The 14,473-nt window shown below is 38.0% G+C and overlaps 1 long non-coding RNA gene across 1 annotated transcript; it reads left to right on the forward strand.

Moving 5' to 3' along the window:
* Positions 1-4,110: 4,110 nt before the first annotated feature.
* LOC148394426 (uncharacterized) lies at positions 4,111-14,254 on the forward strand. Its single transcript, XR_015860058.1, has 2 exons — positions 4,111-4,253; positions 10,848-14,254. It is a non-coding gene; the product is annotated as an uncharacterized LOC148394426 (long non-coding RNA).
* The last annotated feature ends 219 nt before the right edge of the window (positions 14,255-14,473 follow it).

The following is a 14,473-nucleotide window of genomic DNA, read 5'->3' on the forward strand; positions in this document are numbered from 1 at the left end:
ATACAACTCTGCCAATATGATCGCTCTTATTTCTAACTAAAGAATCTGTAAGATGATTCTGCGGTCAATGTGATACGGGAAAAAAATCATGTAGTTGACATTATTAAAAAACGTTTTTGCCTCTAAGATGATTATTAAGATTTTTTTAGAACTATTTGCTGTTACAAGAGCTCAGCTTCATTTTAACTTGTAAGAAAAAACGATTCTATGTTAAAACGCGCAATCAAATCCATTCATTTTCCTTCAGCCTTATGTTTGCTCATTAACTCCGACGGGAATGTTTACTGGCTTTGTATTCACAGCGGGGGAGTCTGTCTGTTGTTTAGTGCCGGGCAGATGTAGAACAAAGGGTCTTTTCATGCCCTGCTGTGCAGTTAAATAACAGCGTAACATTTGAAGTCAAGGGTCACACATGGAAAGCAACAAAACAAAAAAGACTCCCGTTTTGCCAACCTCAGTGGAGATGTAGGCATGGAAACGTGTCTTTAAAACCCGAGGCTGCCAATTTTGGTTTCAATCTTGGTTTCGTTCTTCAGACTGGTTGCACTGCACACGAATTAGATATAAATGTGATGAAAACACAATAAATCACAGAATGTTACATTTTCATTTTATAGCACAATGCATCGATAATTTGTCTATTCTTAGGCATAATGGGATTGTCGGGCATGATTACAAATGAGCAGGAAAATCAAAGATTATTTACAAAGAAATCCTCCAAATGCTCATTAAGGCTTTTCTTGAATCTCCAATCTTTCAGACGGTGAGGCTTATTTCTCATCAATCTAGCCATACCCTCTGGTAGTCTGATTTTTCACGAGAATGAGACACTTTTGTCAGTTCTCTGAAATATTCATGGGTTGAAGCGGCAGTGAGATATTGAGAGTGTGAATCCGAGAGGAACTAACTAAATGAAAAAGTGGTTGTAATATTTAATGACATTTCTTGAGGTGTTGGTTTATTTGTGTTTCAGGACTATTCTTTGGAAAGTCAGATTTGAAATTTAAATCACAAAATTTATGGATCAGTGGCATAATTTTATCACTTATCAGTACATACAACTTTTAAGTTGGGTTAGTCAGCACACGTGAAGATTTATTTTTCTATTTTTAGTATTGATTAGTAGCTCAATGTGTCCCCAACAAAGGGTTAAAGCTTCACTAATGGCAAATCTTCCCTTTCTTTCTGCCCGTGCTGGCGAGATTAAATATGTGACACAGCGGGGTGCTCAAATCTTTAAGTGATGAAGCAGACACGAAAGTATTGACATGAATGGATTTTTGAAAGCAATGAATGTACAGCAGGGGACATTGCAGTGATTGGAGGGCAGATTAATGATCTCTTGATCAAGAGCACAGATGATTTTGCCTTTTGTTCTCATTCAGTATCAAATACGTTTAAGATATACGGCGAAAGAAGAAAAACAAATCTGAAATATGATAAATGTGGAATAACTGAGATAATTTTTAAATATACCCATTTGTATATTATGGGGGAAAAATATTCCTGTGAGATTACTTGACAGAAAATTTCAGCAGTGTGGGGAAAGGATGAAGAAATCATATATTTCCTTTCTGATTTACGCCCTTGGAGGCTGGATGGAAGATTTTTAAGATAAACAGCTAATCGGGGGGTCCAGATCTCTGCCTCTATCTTCTTTGTCATTTGAATTCTCAATGTAGCAGCGGGGAAGGTGAAAATGATTTGGGAACCATTACGACAACCCCATGTTGCTGCGCCAGTAAAACTGAAAGACCATTAGAACACTTGGCCAGGGTAATTGCTGCCATATTGTACGTAATTTGAAATCTGATATCTATCTGCGTTAAAATACCTGACATTCACACTCTGAACATGTGGCTGGTGAGCAAGGGCGAAATTATTATTTTAGATTACGTCTTTGGAAATTGGAAACTGCTGGAAGAGTAAAAAAAAAACAACCAAAAAAACCCCACTTTGCCGCTATCAGATAAAATACATTAAAAAACGGTTAAAAAAAAGATGGCTTGGCTGGCCGGTATGTAGACGGTTCAGCCTCAATTCAAAAGCACCTATTGTCAAAGTCTCCGCCCCTTTTTTTAATCCATCCCCATTAATCATTTAAGTGAAGCAATTTGTGGAGCACCTGTCCTGACCCCGAAGGCCATTAGGCTTCGAAGCACCGCGGGTCTAATGGCTTGTCCGTGGAACTTATTGGAAGACATATTGGAGTCAGTGCACATAAGCTTTACGATACTTGGAGTAACAGTAAAGATTTGAGGAATAAAGCCACAGATAGAGTCGTAACGTTTCTTCAACTAACATTTTGTTATGCACATTCAGTCAAGGCATTGAAAGGACAGAAAGGATGACCTTGGAGCAGGTAATGTACATCGCATTTTTTTTTTTTTTAGCGCCATTAATATAATGTCCACATTAATTGATTCGGAAAAGCAGTTGTTCATAAGCAGATCTTAAGGGTTTTGTTTTGACAATCATATCCAGATGATCTTTACAACTTTTTTATTTTAACACACCAACAAGAACATTACCATTCCACTACAAGGTCAGCTATATATATATATCTATATCTATCTATATATATATATATATATCTATAGATATATATATAGATATACATATATAGATAGATAGATAGATAGATAGATAGATAGATAGATAGATAGATAGATAGATAGATAGATAGATAGATAGATAGATAGATAGATAGATAGATAGATAGATAGATAGATAGATAGATAGATAGATAGATAGATAGATAGATAGATAGATATTTGTTTTTGTGCAGAGGCAACCACGGAGGGATTCTTACTTTCTGAGGGTAGTTCTTTTATGTCTTTGAAATATTGAAAAGACGATCTAGAGAGATGATAAATAACTTACGAGAAGGTGAAAGTCTGCAGATCCAGAGCAATGGTTGTGCCTCCAATTTGACTTTCATTTGGCCTTTGGATGGTTGTGAATGATTATGAAATGAACTGTGAAAGGCTGAGGAAGGTACATTTTTTTCTTGGTAAGTTAAGACAAAATAATTAGCATGCTTCCTTACTATTTAAAAATTCAGATGAATTAAGTTAAAATACGATCAATTGATTGATAGTAATGACATTGTCTTTAGCTTTGCTTTGAATGAGCAAGAATTTAATGTGCCCAAACGTTGTTGTAGAACTTGTACTGTACTTCTCATTGTGACCCCCGTTATCGCAATATTACAACTTTATTCTCGAAAGATTTTTTTTCCCAATTTTTCATTTTTGCTGTACACCTCCAGCGACCACAAATCATACTCAAAGGCAGGAAAGAGACATTAATGTTAATGCAGTTTTAAAAGTGGCCCCTTGATCGCGGCACTAAATCATATGCTGACTAAGATTAATGTCAGGTATTACAGACCGGGATGCAAGATGTTCATATGCCCGTCATTAAAATGCCTGCCCCGGGCAAAACTAATTTATGATGATGAGAGAAATATGTCTACAAACAGGCCATCATTGTGGATGTAGCATTGCTTTCATCGTACGGTCTGTGGAATTTTGTATACGGGGGCGAGGCCGTTTGGGATGTCGTTGAACATGTTACAACTCATAGTCCTCAGAGTTAAATAATTTAGTGTATAGCAAGTGGTCCAAATCAAAATTCTGCATCATTGGCTACATGGCCACGCATTTATTCGGATTAAAAGCCTGATCGAAATAAAAATGCTTCACGTTCAAACCTCATTCAGACTATTTAGATTGGCTCAAGCCCATTCCGATCAAGATTTTATTACGAACGAGAAGATGGTTTATGTTCATTTTTCCATGCAAACGTAGACACTGATTTGTGTTAGAACTTTGATTAAAACATGCTGGAGGAGCCCAACTGAGATTCCCAACAGGGAATTCCAACTTCATTGCAGGTGGACGCAATGTTAGAAAATAACACAAATGTTGTGATTCAGTTTGTGTTGAGACTACATTTGGTTTTGTTTCAAATCATGTTTCAGGTGCCCTTTTTTTGTCTTGCTCATTAGCTCATTGGTTTCTACCAGTGCTTGTCAACCAGGTTTGTGTTAACCAATTAGTTCCCTCCGACCTTGTGTCCTGTCCAGGTGTTGTTGTGTGTTGTTGATGTCCATTGTTGAGCAAGGAAAACAAAGATGTGGAGTAACAGTTGGTTCTTTATTGACAAGATCTTGGGTTGTTTAATGGCGGAAGGAGAACAAATGAAAGGAGATGGGCATCATTGAATCGATGGACAACCCATAAGCAAAAGTAAGTTTGTCTAACTTAACAAAATATGTACATATTGCTGTTTCTCCCACTTCAGTGTTTATTGTTGTCTCGTCAGTTTGCTTGTATTTAGTTCTCTAGTTTCCTTTCAGTCTGGTTTTGGTTGTTGTTGGGTTAGGATTAGATTTTGCTGGCAGTTTTTGTTGCTTCTACTTGTGTTTTGTTTCCTGGTGAAATGGTTTTGTTTAGTACTCTTGGCTTAAGTCTCTCTCTCTTGAATTAAGGCCCATACTGTGCAAAACATGACAATAATTATGATAGATTGTCAATTAAAACACATGTAAAATAATTTACGAGAAAGTATGACAAAAAAAATCCTATGGCTTGTAATGCTGCCTCAAAAACTGAATAGAAAATAGCTTGATTAGAAAAATGGTAGGCTGGGGTTCATTGCATATCATGTACCAATAAGTTGGACGGATATTACCTTGAGGCAGTCCTCCTGCAAGAGACAACGGTTCTCCCGAGACCGTGTAGCTCTCTGTTTTTGTACACAGGGCCATTTATTTTGTTGCACTCGTCGTAAAGTGTGCTTCCTTTCTATTACTGGATGACGTAATATCAGACAGGGAAGAAGGATGGTGCAGATAAAGATTACATTTCTGAGGGTTTGTTGTGGGGGGAGGGAGGAAAGTAAGATACAGTAAGAGGTATTTGTATGCTCTTGGCAGGAGGGACACAATCGCCACATTCTGCAGAGCTTCCGCTGCTGCACCATCAAGCAGTTAATAACACCGTTTAGAGGAGATTGGAGGAGCAAGATGATGAGAGGACACAATTCAAACGTGTTTTTCTTATCTGGTTTAGCTCTAATAAATCCTAGTCCCATTGGCCAGCCTTGTAATTGTTGCAATTTCACTTTTCAAATCGAAATAATTTCGACAGATTTTCAAAACTGCTGTTCCTGGAACAGCAAACTTCAGGTCAATACATTTTGGTTCAATGAGGCATTGATTGTGATTTGACTGTTGTACAATTTGGAAAGAACCGTAAGAAAAGTAACAAGACAAAGTTGTTTTGCCTGCTTATCAATTTCTTGTCCAGTGGAACCAGAGATTATTGCCAGTAATTTGGTTGACCTTTGGAAATATATACAGGCTTGACTTTAGAGAGAGTTCAATTGCAATTGGACCTGGTTATGATATCAGGCAGGTGTCAACCCTCTGAGCCAACAAATTTGTTTCTTGGCCCAGTGGAACCATTTCAGGATGCGGGCGGATAAATGGTCAATCTGAGAAGCTGATAGAATAAAGCATCATCCCCTGCTACAAACACCACTGGGAAATCATAGCGTCGTCCCCGACAATGACATGAATCACAGTATAAGGCAGACACAGTGCGGTACAGTTTTCATCTGGTATGATGACAGGGGAGAGCTTGTGCTGGTGAAAAAAAAAAAAAATTAAATCATAGATCAAAGCACAAACACTGGTAAAGAATCTGGATCAGTGAAATCCCACACAATGCCTATTTGTGCACTTTATAATGCTGCCAGCAAGACAGTCCGTTTATCAGCCCATTTTGGATTTGGGATCAAGAGGTCGAGTAAAGAAAGTCAAACAAAATATGTGTGAAGCTTTAGCTTTTGAGGCTGATGGACTTAAAGTGCTCATCTGTTCCACATGGTGTGACCGAGGCGGCTTGGAGCTATTGTTGTCTTCTCAGCTGTGAAAGGCTCGACAACCATCTAGGACAAGAGCAGAGCGACAATAATGTCTCGCTTGCATGAGTCCTGTATAAGCCACATTGTATTTAAGTTGAAAACATCAATGCTGTATTATGTATAAATCCTTTCAATACAAGACTTCCCCTGAGGTCAATGTTCACTCAGTGACTACGTGCACGTCGAAGGTGAAAGGAAACACATTCTATAGCTTCCTTGCATACTAAGTTCAGGAAATGTTTGAGGTAGAAGTCCCTATATGTGTCTAAACACTTCTCAGCTAGTTTGTTGCCTGCCTGGTAAATTCTTTACAGTCTATCGACCTCACCAAATTAACCCCGTCCTGTCAGGGATCAGCTTTTTCTGCTTAAAAGCTTACTACATCCATAAAAACAAAGTGGAAATCTTTTCCAGAGATGTTGTCCTTTTATTTTTTTGATAGTCTTCTTTAACCCGTGAAGTAATGAGGATAATCAAAATGAAAGCAGTTTTACAACAAGTCAACACATTAATTTTAACAGCAAAAGCCATTAAATTAACAAGAGCGCTCAGAGAGTGCAAATGTCTAAGGTGAAAATGTGTCACATTATAAAGGCAGGAAGGGAACAAGAATTATAATCGTTAATGGAAGCTAATATAACGCGACAAAAGCAAATATTTCCGTCCTGAAAGTTTACAGAAAGTTTACATGACATAATTAGATAACGTTTTTGTCAAGTGAATCTTCTCCAGTCTGACGGCCTTGCCGTGAGCTTCAGTCCGGTGGGAATCCACCACTTGCACCACATTTCAAGTGCCATCATCCCGCTTGTCACTATCTTCTCACTCTGTGTATATTTTCGACATGATCTTGTGATGTGTGGGCCAAGAATAGCAGCATGAATGAATAAATGATGGCATGTGCCCCGATTCATGTCATTCTTGAGTTATTTAGTTATCAAGTCCTTCTGGACGTACTTTTGCAACATCCTCTTACAAACAGTAGAACAGTAGAATGAGCAATGACAACATTTTCGGCCTGCCTACGTTTACTATCGTAGAAACCAGGCAAGACTAAGACAGCGAAGAGCAAATTACAAATAATACACTGTAATTTCTGGACTATAAGGCGCATCTGAGTATAACACGCACCAGTTAAAATTTGAGGAAACTCCTGTTTTGTTTGTATACAAGCCCCACTGGAATATAAACCGCAGGTGTTTTAATGTTGAATTTCCATATGTGAGAGAATATGCACAAATTATACAATATCAAAATCATGAACAATCCATTGATATAAACCACACTGGATTATAAAACACAGGATTCAAAACTTGTGCAATATGTATCGGTTTATAGTTCGGAAAATACGGTAACTCTCCTGAATAATCTGCTGTGTCTTTAGTTGGGCTTTAACTACGATGGATGTTTTGATATTTCTGGACTTGTGATCTGGCCAGCTGCTTCTCAGCTGCACCCACTTCATGTCCCGCGATACGCATTCAAACAAACCAAATTGCGGTTTCATCCGACAAGCATGTGATCTGTCCTGACTTGTTGTCACGACTCCACCTGCTTACCCACATACTCGACTCCTACCCCCCACCTGGCCAATCAAATGTGAGCTTTATTTATTTGGTTATCCATCTGTAACAAGTTTGTGTGATGAATCAGTCACATATTTGCCAAATTTTGTTTGTCTGTTCCTTTCATTGCCTTTGTTTTCTTTTGTTTTGCTTCCCTGGATTTTTCCCCTTCTGTGTTTGTTCTTTGCCTGATAAATTCTGTGCTTTCATATGTGGGTTGGATATTTGTTGGGATTTGGAACAGCGTTTCTTCCCTTTTCCCTGCCAATTTTTGTAAAATGTGCTTATTTTTGCCCCCGTTATTATTTTGTACATCATTCCCTTCCTTAACCGAACCAGTCATGCAGCTATTTATTTTCCATATATCCTATTCAGAAGCTTGTGGAGCTGGAATTTACAATTTGAATTCATCATTTAAATGCTCTATGACCTTACATTCTAATGAGAAATTGCAAAGAATGTGTCGCAGTTTGTGAAGGTTGCCATGGCATCGCCATTGTGAGGCCACCACTTATATTTGTCCAAAGGCGCTTTCACATAAATGATTGTATAAAATACTGCACAGTATAGTTGCAGACTGGTTGAAAGTTATTTGTAATCGACACCTAATCGGGAACATTTTAGCTTATACTGAATCAGATGTACACATTTCACTGCAATACAAATATAGCCAAAAGTTATTATACTGTGTAAAATAACTAGTGCATTAAATCTACATCATGGCCTTAGCAACACATTCATGCATACAATTATTTTCTCAATTTTGACTTTTGTTTTCATAGCGTTTCACATTTAATTTAACGGCTTACTAATTTTCATGTTTGTCTGGCACTTTGAAGCATTATCTTTCTTTCTCTGAGTAGCGTTCTATAAATAACCATCCTTTGCCTCGGATTAGTTTTAAATACAGTCAAACAACAACCGGCCCTTTTCATAAGTCAGTGATGTGGTGAATGAACCCTGTGGGGCAGTGGGAAAGAAATGTGTGCTTGTTTTGTTTGCGTCAGTCTTTTCTCTTAATGCCTTCCCGTAGGCGTATACGTCCTATGGAAACATTTTTCCTCATGAATTAGTGCCTTTTCTTTAAGCTTGTTTTATTATTAGTGCAGTGTTTTCTGGAATAAAATATTCGCACTATGACAACTATTAGTCAAGCGTCTAGTTAGCGTGCATTGTGCAAAGTGGTGGAGTTATTGGATTTGGTATTTTTCCGTACTCATATTTGGATTTCTACCAAGTTCTCCTTCCAAACTTCAGCAATCCTTTGTGAGAACCTCCTGCTGGCCGTGGGGCTAAGGAAATATTTTTATGCAGCATTTCAATATCTTGTGTCATATCCCTTTCCCTTAAGGGATACTGGAAGCTTTTTTGTTTTTATGATGTATGCAAAGTAATAAAACCAGGTTGGGGTTGTTGACACATCTTCAAATAACAGCCCAAAAAGTGCCTTCTCACTGCAACAGTGTGGCTGCTCTTTGAGATCTCATCAGGAGTCAATAATGCTTGGCTGAAATTTTATTTGAGCTGCTGTATACTAAATAGTTAAACTAATTCAGATGACACTCAGCTAGAAAGACCTAAAAAAATCTAATTATGACTGAAAACGTTAATCTTCCACGGCTGCGATTTAACGGAGCATTGAATTGAAATCATCTATCCAAACCTAAATTTGAAAAAAGTGGCTGTAATGAACTTACGCTAAAGCCAAATGACATGCAGAGGCTTATTATTTGGACAGAAGGGTAGAGCCATTGGGATGATTTCAATGACGGTCCAGAATGGCATCCATCTGGACTGTCTTAGGAATTCGCTTTCCGCGTGCAATGAGCAAATGTTCTTCAATTCCCTGTAGAGTATTTGGCACTAAAAAAAAATAGAGGGGGAAATCTGTCTGAAATGAAACATTTGTTGGAAAACACCAGAGGGAAATTTGATCTATTTTCTCCAAAATATTTGTTTCTCCCTTGATGAAGAAACAGTTCGAAAGAATAAATGGCTCTCCTTCCATGGGTTTTATAACTTGGTCAAAATTAACACATTTTTATTATAAGCCGTTATGAATGTTTTGCTGTTTACTGCCATTATTATGATCGTCCACTGTGAGCTCTTGCCACAGGGCCAGTCAGTCACCCCGCACGTCTATAAACTGATCCTACAGTACACCAGAAGAGCCGAATTGTGGCAGGACTGCTCAAGGCAGTTTCACTATGACAACACGGTGTCTTAAAAATCCAACTCCCTGCTGAAATAATCAAGATTTTTTTAAGATGACAATAACGGGGCTGCGGAGAATCCTGGAAGACTCCTTCAAGGAGTGCGTTGTGACATGGCAGCGTTGTTTATCTCCAGGGGGACACTTTGAAAGGGAAAACATACCGTTTGTACCTTGGATTTAAAATATACTGTCTGTGAAAAAAACTTTTGTTTAAGAGAGTGAAGTTGATATTATATGTTGAGACTCTTCAATATATTATAATTGGATCATATTCCGGAAGTCACTAGATTGTCATTTGCCAAAGTATATTTTTGTACTCTACCACAATAATCACCATCTGTACTTGTAAGTCTTTAAAGAGACCGATAAAACCGCTGCTGTGATATTCTGCGTCGCCAACAAGACTTAATTTGCTTGTATATGTGTCCGCAATGCGAAATGATCATAACTGACATTCAATTTACAAAAGCCAGTGTGGGAACACGCTCCAGTTGCTCTTTCAGATGTGTTCCAAGTGGTACAGATGTGTATTGATTGGTCTCTGATCATTTGGATCAAAGTTGTGACTTGCTGTTGTCGAAAGAAAATGAGGTGAGATAATATGAGATCATCAGCTGCACTGACACAGAAGAAAGTGACATCACAGAGTAGCTGTGACACCCCAACGCCAGGGACAATGACTGATTTGTAGAAAGATTTGTAGAAATTGACACTCAGAAGCATATTTTGATTTAAAGACATAAAAGCAAGTTGTAAAAATGCATAGATCCACTCAAACTGCTTCAGAGTCAAAAGCAGAGGACTGCAGACTGACAGAAAAAGCACAGGAACATGCATCATTGGAAAATGGAAAGGAAGCAGAAAAAGTGAAGGAAAGTGAGAAAGGCAACAAACCTGTTTCATTTGTTCGATCAAATCCTAGTTCGTTCTTCTGCAATGTGCTGGCCAGGCGGCCCACTGCCAACCAGAAACCAACAGAATACAACAGAAATCAGCTTGTGGTTGCGGATGAAAAAAATCGAGCTTTTGAAGAGAACAGAAATAAAATATCCGATTTTTGGAATGATGCATCTGGCACCGCTGCTCGGAAACGACTTCATCCCCAAACGTTTAATGATTACTATCTCACGCAGATGAGAAAACAACGGCAAGAAGCACAGAGACAAGAGAAGAAGCAAGACCACGACAAACTTAAGCACTATCTTCAGTTCTACATGGGTGAGCTTAAACGGGAAGAGGAGATGCGTGAAAAGTCAAAGAGACGGTTGTTGAAACAAATGCAGGATGATATTTTGGACAAAGACATGCAAAGTGAAATGCTAGCAAAGACTGTAAAAATAGAGGATGCAAAAAGAAACATACAACTCCAATCGGATGAAGAAGCTCTGCAAAGACCAAACCAGACATTAGGAAAACACAAACACCAGTTACGAGTCGATGTTGCTGCAGATGAAACTTTTACGGTTTTTATTCAGTGGTAATAAAACAGATCCCAGGATAGCTCCCTGGAGCCCTAAAAACTCAAATAGGTTTCCATCGGGTTCACCGAGTCCATCTTAGAGTATTTTTAAACTTATCTGTTGTGAGTGTTCAAATACACCTGAGCACACTGTACGTATTTGACGAGGGCCGACAATGTATTTGATTCTTTCTTAAAAGTCATTGCTCTTTGACAAGTTGTACAAAATAAAATCCTCACACCTCAACAATGGTAAATGTTCTGTTATAAAAGTCTGAAATTATTTTAGTAAACCTGTTGGCTAGCTGCTAACTTTGCAGTTGTGATGAAAAAAGGTGTCAAGGTTTTTCTTTTGTTAAACTGTCAAATTAATATTTATTGATTTGGGAGTGTTTATTTCCACAGTAACAAAGTTATTCCTTGGTGGAGTCCGTTCAAGTTCAGTGCTAATAGCAATTAACAATCTCCTTTGTTACCTCAGATGCTTTCACACACAATGATGTCACCCACCGCTCAAGAAGCCGAGACAGGTCATGCTTCTTGTTTTAACCCCATGATATCATTCAGCTACCCTGAATTAAAGGCACGATGTAATCTGTTTCATGACCATGATGTCATTGACTGCCCCTAAAACAAAAGCTGCCGCTCTCATATTGGCTTTGATACAAAACAGTCGACTGAGAAAGCTGGAAAGACAAAAGTGGCTGGAAAAATTTTGGAAGATTTTTACTTTTGTCAGATTTGTGGTTGACACCCTGATCCAATATTCTGTACTTGGCGAGGAGACATTAACTGGTAGAATTCAAAAAAGATTTGCAGGCACTGGAGAGCAGAAGAGATCAAGTGTTCGAAGAGAATAAAAAACAATAACCTGATGGATTTTGGAAGGACAGAGACGAGAGGTGTCGTTGCAATGTGAATGAAAAGTCTTTTTATGACTACAACTTCAACAAAATAAAGGAGAAACAGTACATGCCAAGCACTAGAGCGGCAGCGAGCCAAAGAAGAGCGGGAAAGAGCCGCACGACGTGATTTGGATGAGCAGGAGGTTAAAAAAGATAAGGAGACAAAAGGCAAATTCAAGAAAAAGCTGATGCAAGATATTATGGACAAAAATAACAGCAAAGAACTGATTGCACAGAGTGCATTGGTAGAGGAACAAAAAGCCAAATATGAGAATGAGCGGAAGAAGAAACTGGAGCACGCCAGGAGGCTACACAAACACCAGATGCTAGTGGACGTCGCATCGGATAAATATTCCGTTATGATCATGAGGCAAGCTTGCTCATCAACTTGGAGGAACAAGGTTCAATTATTTAATGAAAGATTTCCACAGCTTCGCATTATTTATATTTTGCCATCAAAAAATAATCAATTTAACAAGATTGCCACTGGGGCCAGCTGCATGGCTCAAATGCAACAGTTTTTGCCAAACGAAAATTATGCGTGCACTTCTAAGGTGCCAAGTCAGACTTTGGGGTATTTTTCTGGGAATTATTTTCCACATTTACCCCCATTCTCTGCAAAGAGCATATAATGCATGTTTCTCAGCATTTTCTGAAGATCTATTTTGGGTTTGTAGAAAAAAAAAAATTGCTTTATTACTAACAATGTGTTCTCCAGAGAAGATCATTAGTACTCTAGATTAATTCATGAAAAATTAATAGGATTAACTTAAATTGGACTGAGTTCTCAAATTATTCCACGTATTACGTATTATTATGATTATGCGATTTACATGATCAGCATGGCAAAATGTAATCCAGACCCAATCATCTCCGAGTTTTTTTTTTTCTTTTTAAAGGCCTGTTATTTCCCTCACTAATAACGCATTTTTGGAAAAAGGTTTTGTAGATCACTTCTGTAATGCATATGTAGTTGTTTATGATAGGATGATTATAACAATATTTGTTGATGTGAATGTAGGTTGTGGTCGTGTACTCAAGTGACCAGTTATTTAGAAAAATAAATAAATAACTTCCTCCAAATACCAATTTCCCCCAGGGTGCAAATATGATTGTTATAAAAAAGTGTATTAAGGCATAAAGTATGTTTGCATGGGTTGAAAATAAAATTGCTATTGTACATCGACATGAAAACACTTAATTCCCGATGGAGGTTCAGTCTTGGGGAATGAAGGAATTTGGAATGCTCTATATTGCGAGTGTATTATACCATGGTATGGAATGGCTGGAAAAGAAACATCAATAATTCACCACGCTGAAATGTGAAGTTGAAGCTATGGTCTCAACACTCAAGAGAGTAGATCTAGCTCGGAGCTGTTTTGAAAATACATACATACATACATACATAAAACTAGTGTTTTTATATTCTCTTAATGTGTTGGTACTGCACTTTATATGTGCAAAGTAAGATTCTCATCAAAAGGAACATTACATGAGACTCACCTGTGCTAGTGTGCACTCATTTTTTGCAACATTGAGTACACACTTTTTGGACACATTTTAATGTGTGCATGGAAAAGTACTGATCTGGAAGGAAATGCACTGTTTTCCAACAAATGTGGCTGAGCACTGCAAATAATCACGCATGAAAACATAAAATTAACAAAATGCCTTACTTTGCCTCAATATTTATCGCCTGAAGCCTCCTTCCAAACTACAACTCATTTCTATGTGATTAGTGACATCTAGTGGTGTAAAAAGACTGTACAATATTTGGGTCTTTGCGCACTGTATAAGCGTTGTCTCATTAGTAGAGGAGCTGACCTTACAAAACAATATTACAAACATGCAAATATTCGGGGTGGATACTAAAATGAAAATATGTTGCATAAATGTGGACACCCTCTTTCAATGACTGTGTACAGAACGCCCCAAATGACCAATCACAATCAAGGCATTGGACTTTTAAAAGCTATCTGTCAAGAAATGAGTACAAAGGAATTTTGATGGCATTTTCATTTTTTTATTATCTCTGGAATCACTATCCTGTAATACTTTACACTGAAGTGTAATCAGATACTGTAATTGAAAAATAACAGAAACAAATATGTGTATGTGTACTGGCCCCCATGATTTGCATATTTGCTCTCCCTGTAATAACAGCATGAAGTATTTATTTGCGTCTGTTTTGTTGAGGCTCATTTACAGTCTGCTGGCATGCACCTTTCTTGAGGGAGACTGACTAACTCAGTCTAAATACGATTCTGAGCAAACGTTATGTGCTATTGCTCACTAGTGTAGGGATTTGGGGACTTGTAACTCAGTCCAGGTGTCCAGAAATAGCCGCCATCATTTATTCTGATCAATAAAAGTAGATACACTCACATAAGACAAT

The sequence above is a fragment of the Syngnathus floridae genome, chromosome 8 (genome assembly GCF_059516105.1).
Source record: "Syngnathus floridae isolate MCC-2025c chromosome 8, RoL_Sflo_1.0, whole genome shotgun sequence".
Lineage (NCBI taxonomy): Eukaryota > Metazoa > Chordata > Actinopteri > Syngnathiformes > Syngnathidae > Syngnathus > Syngnathus floridae.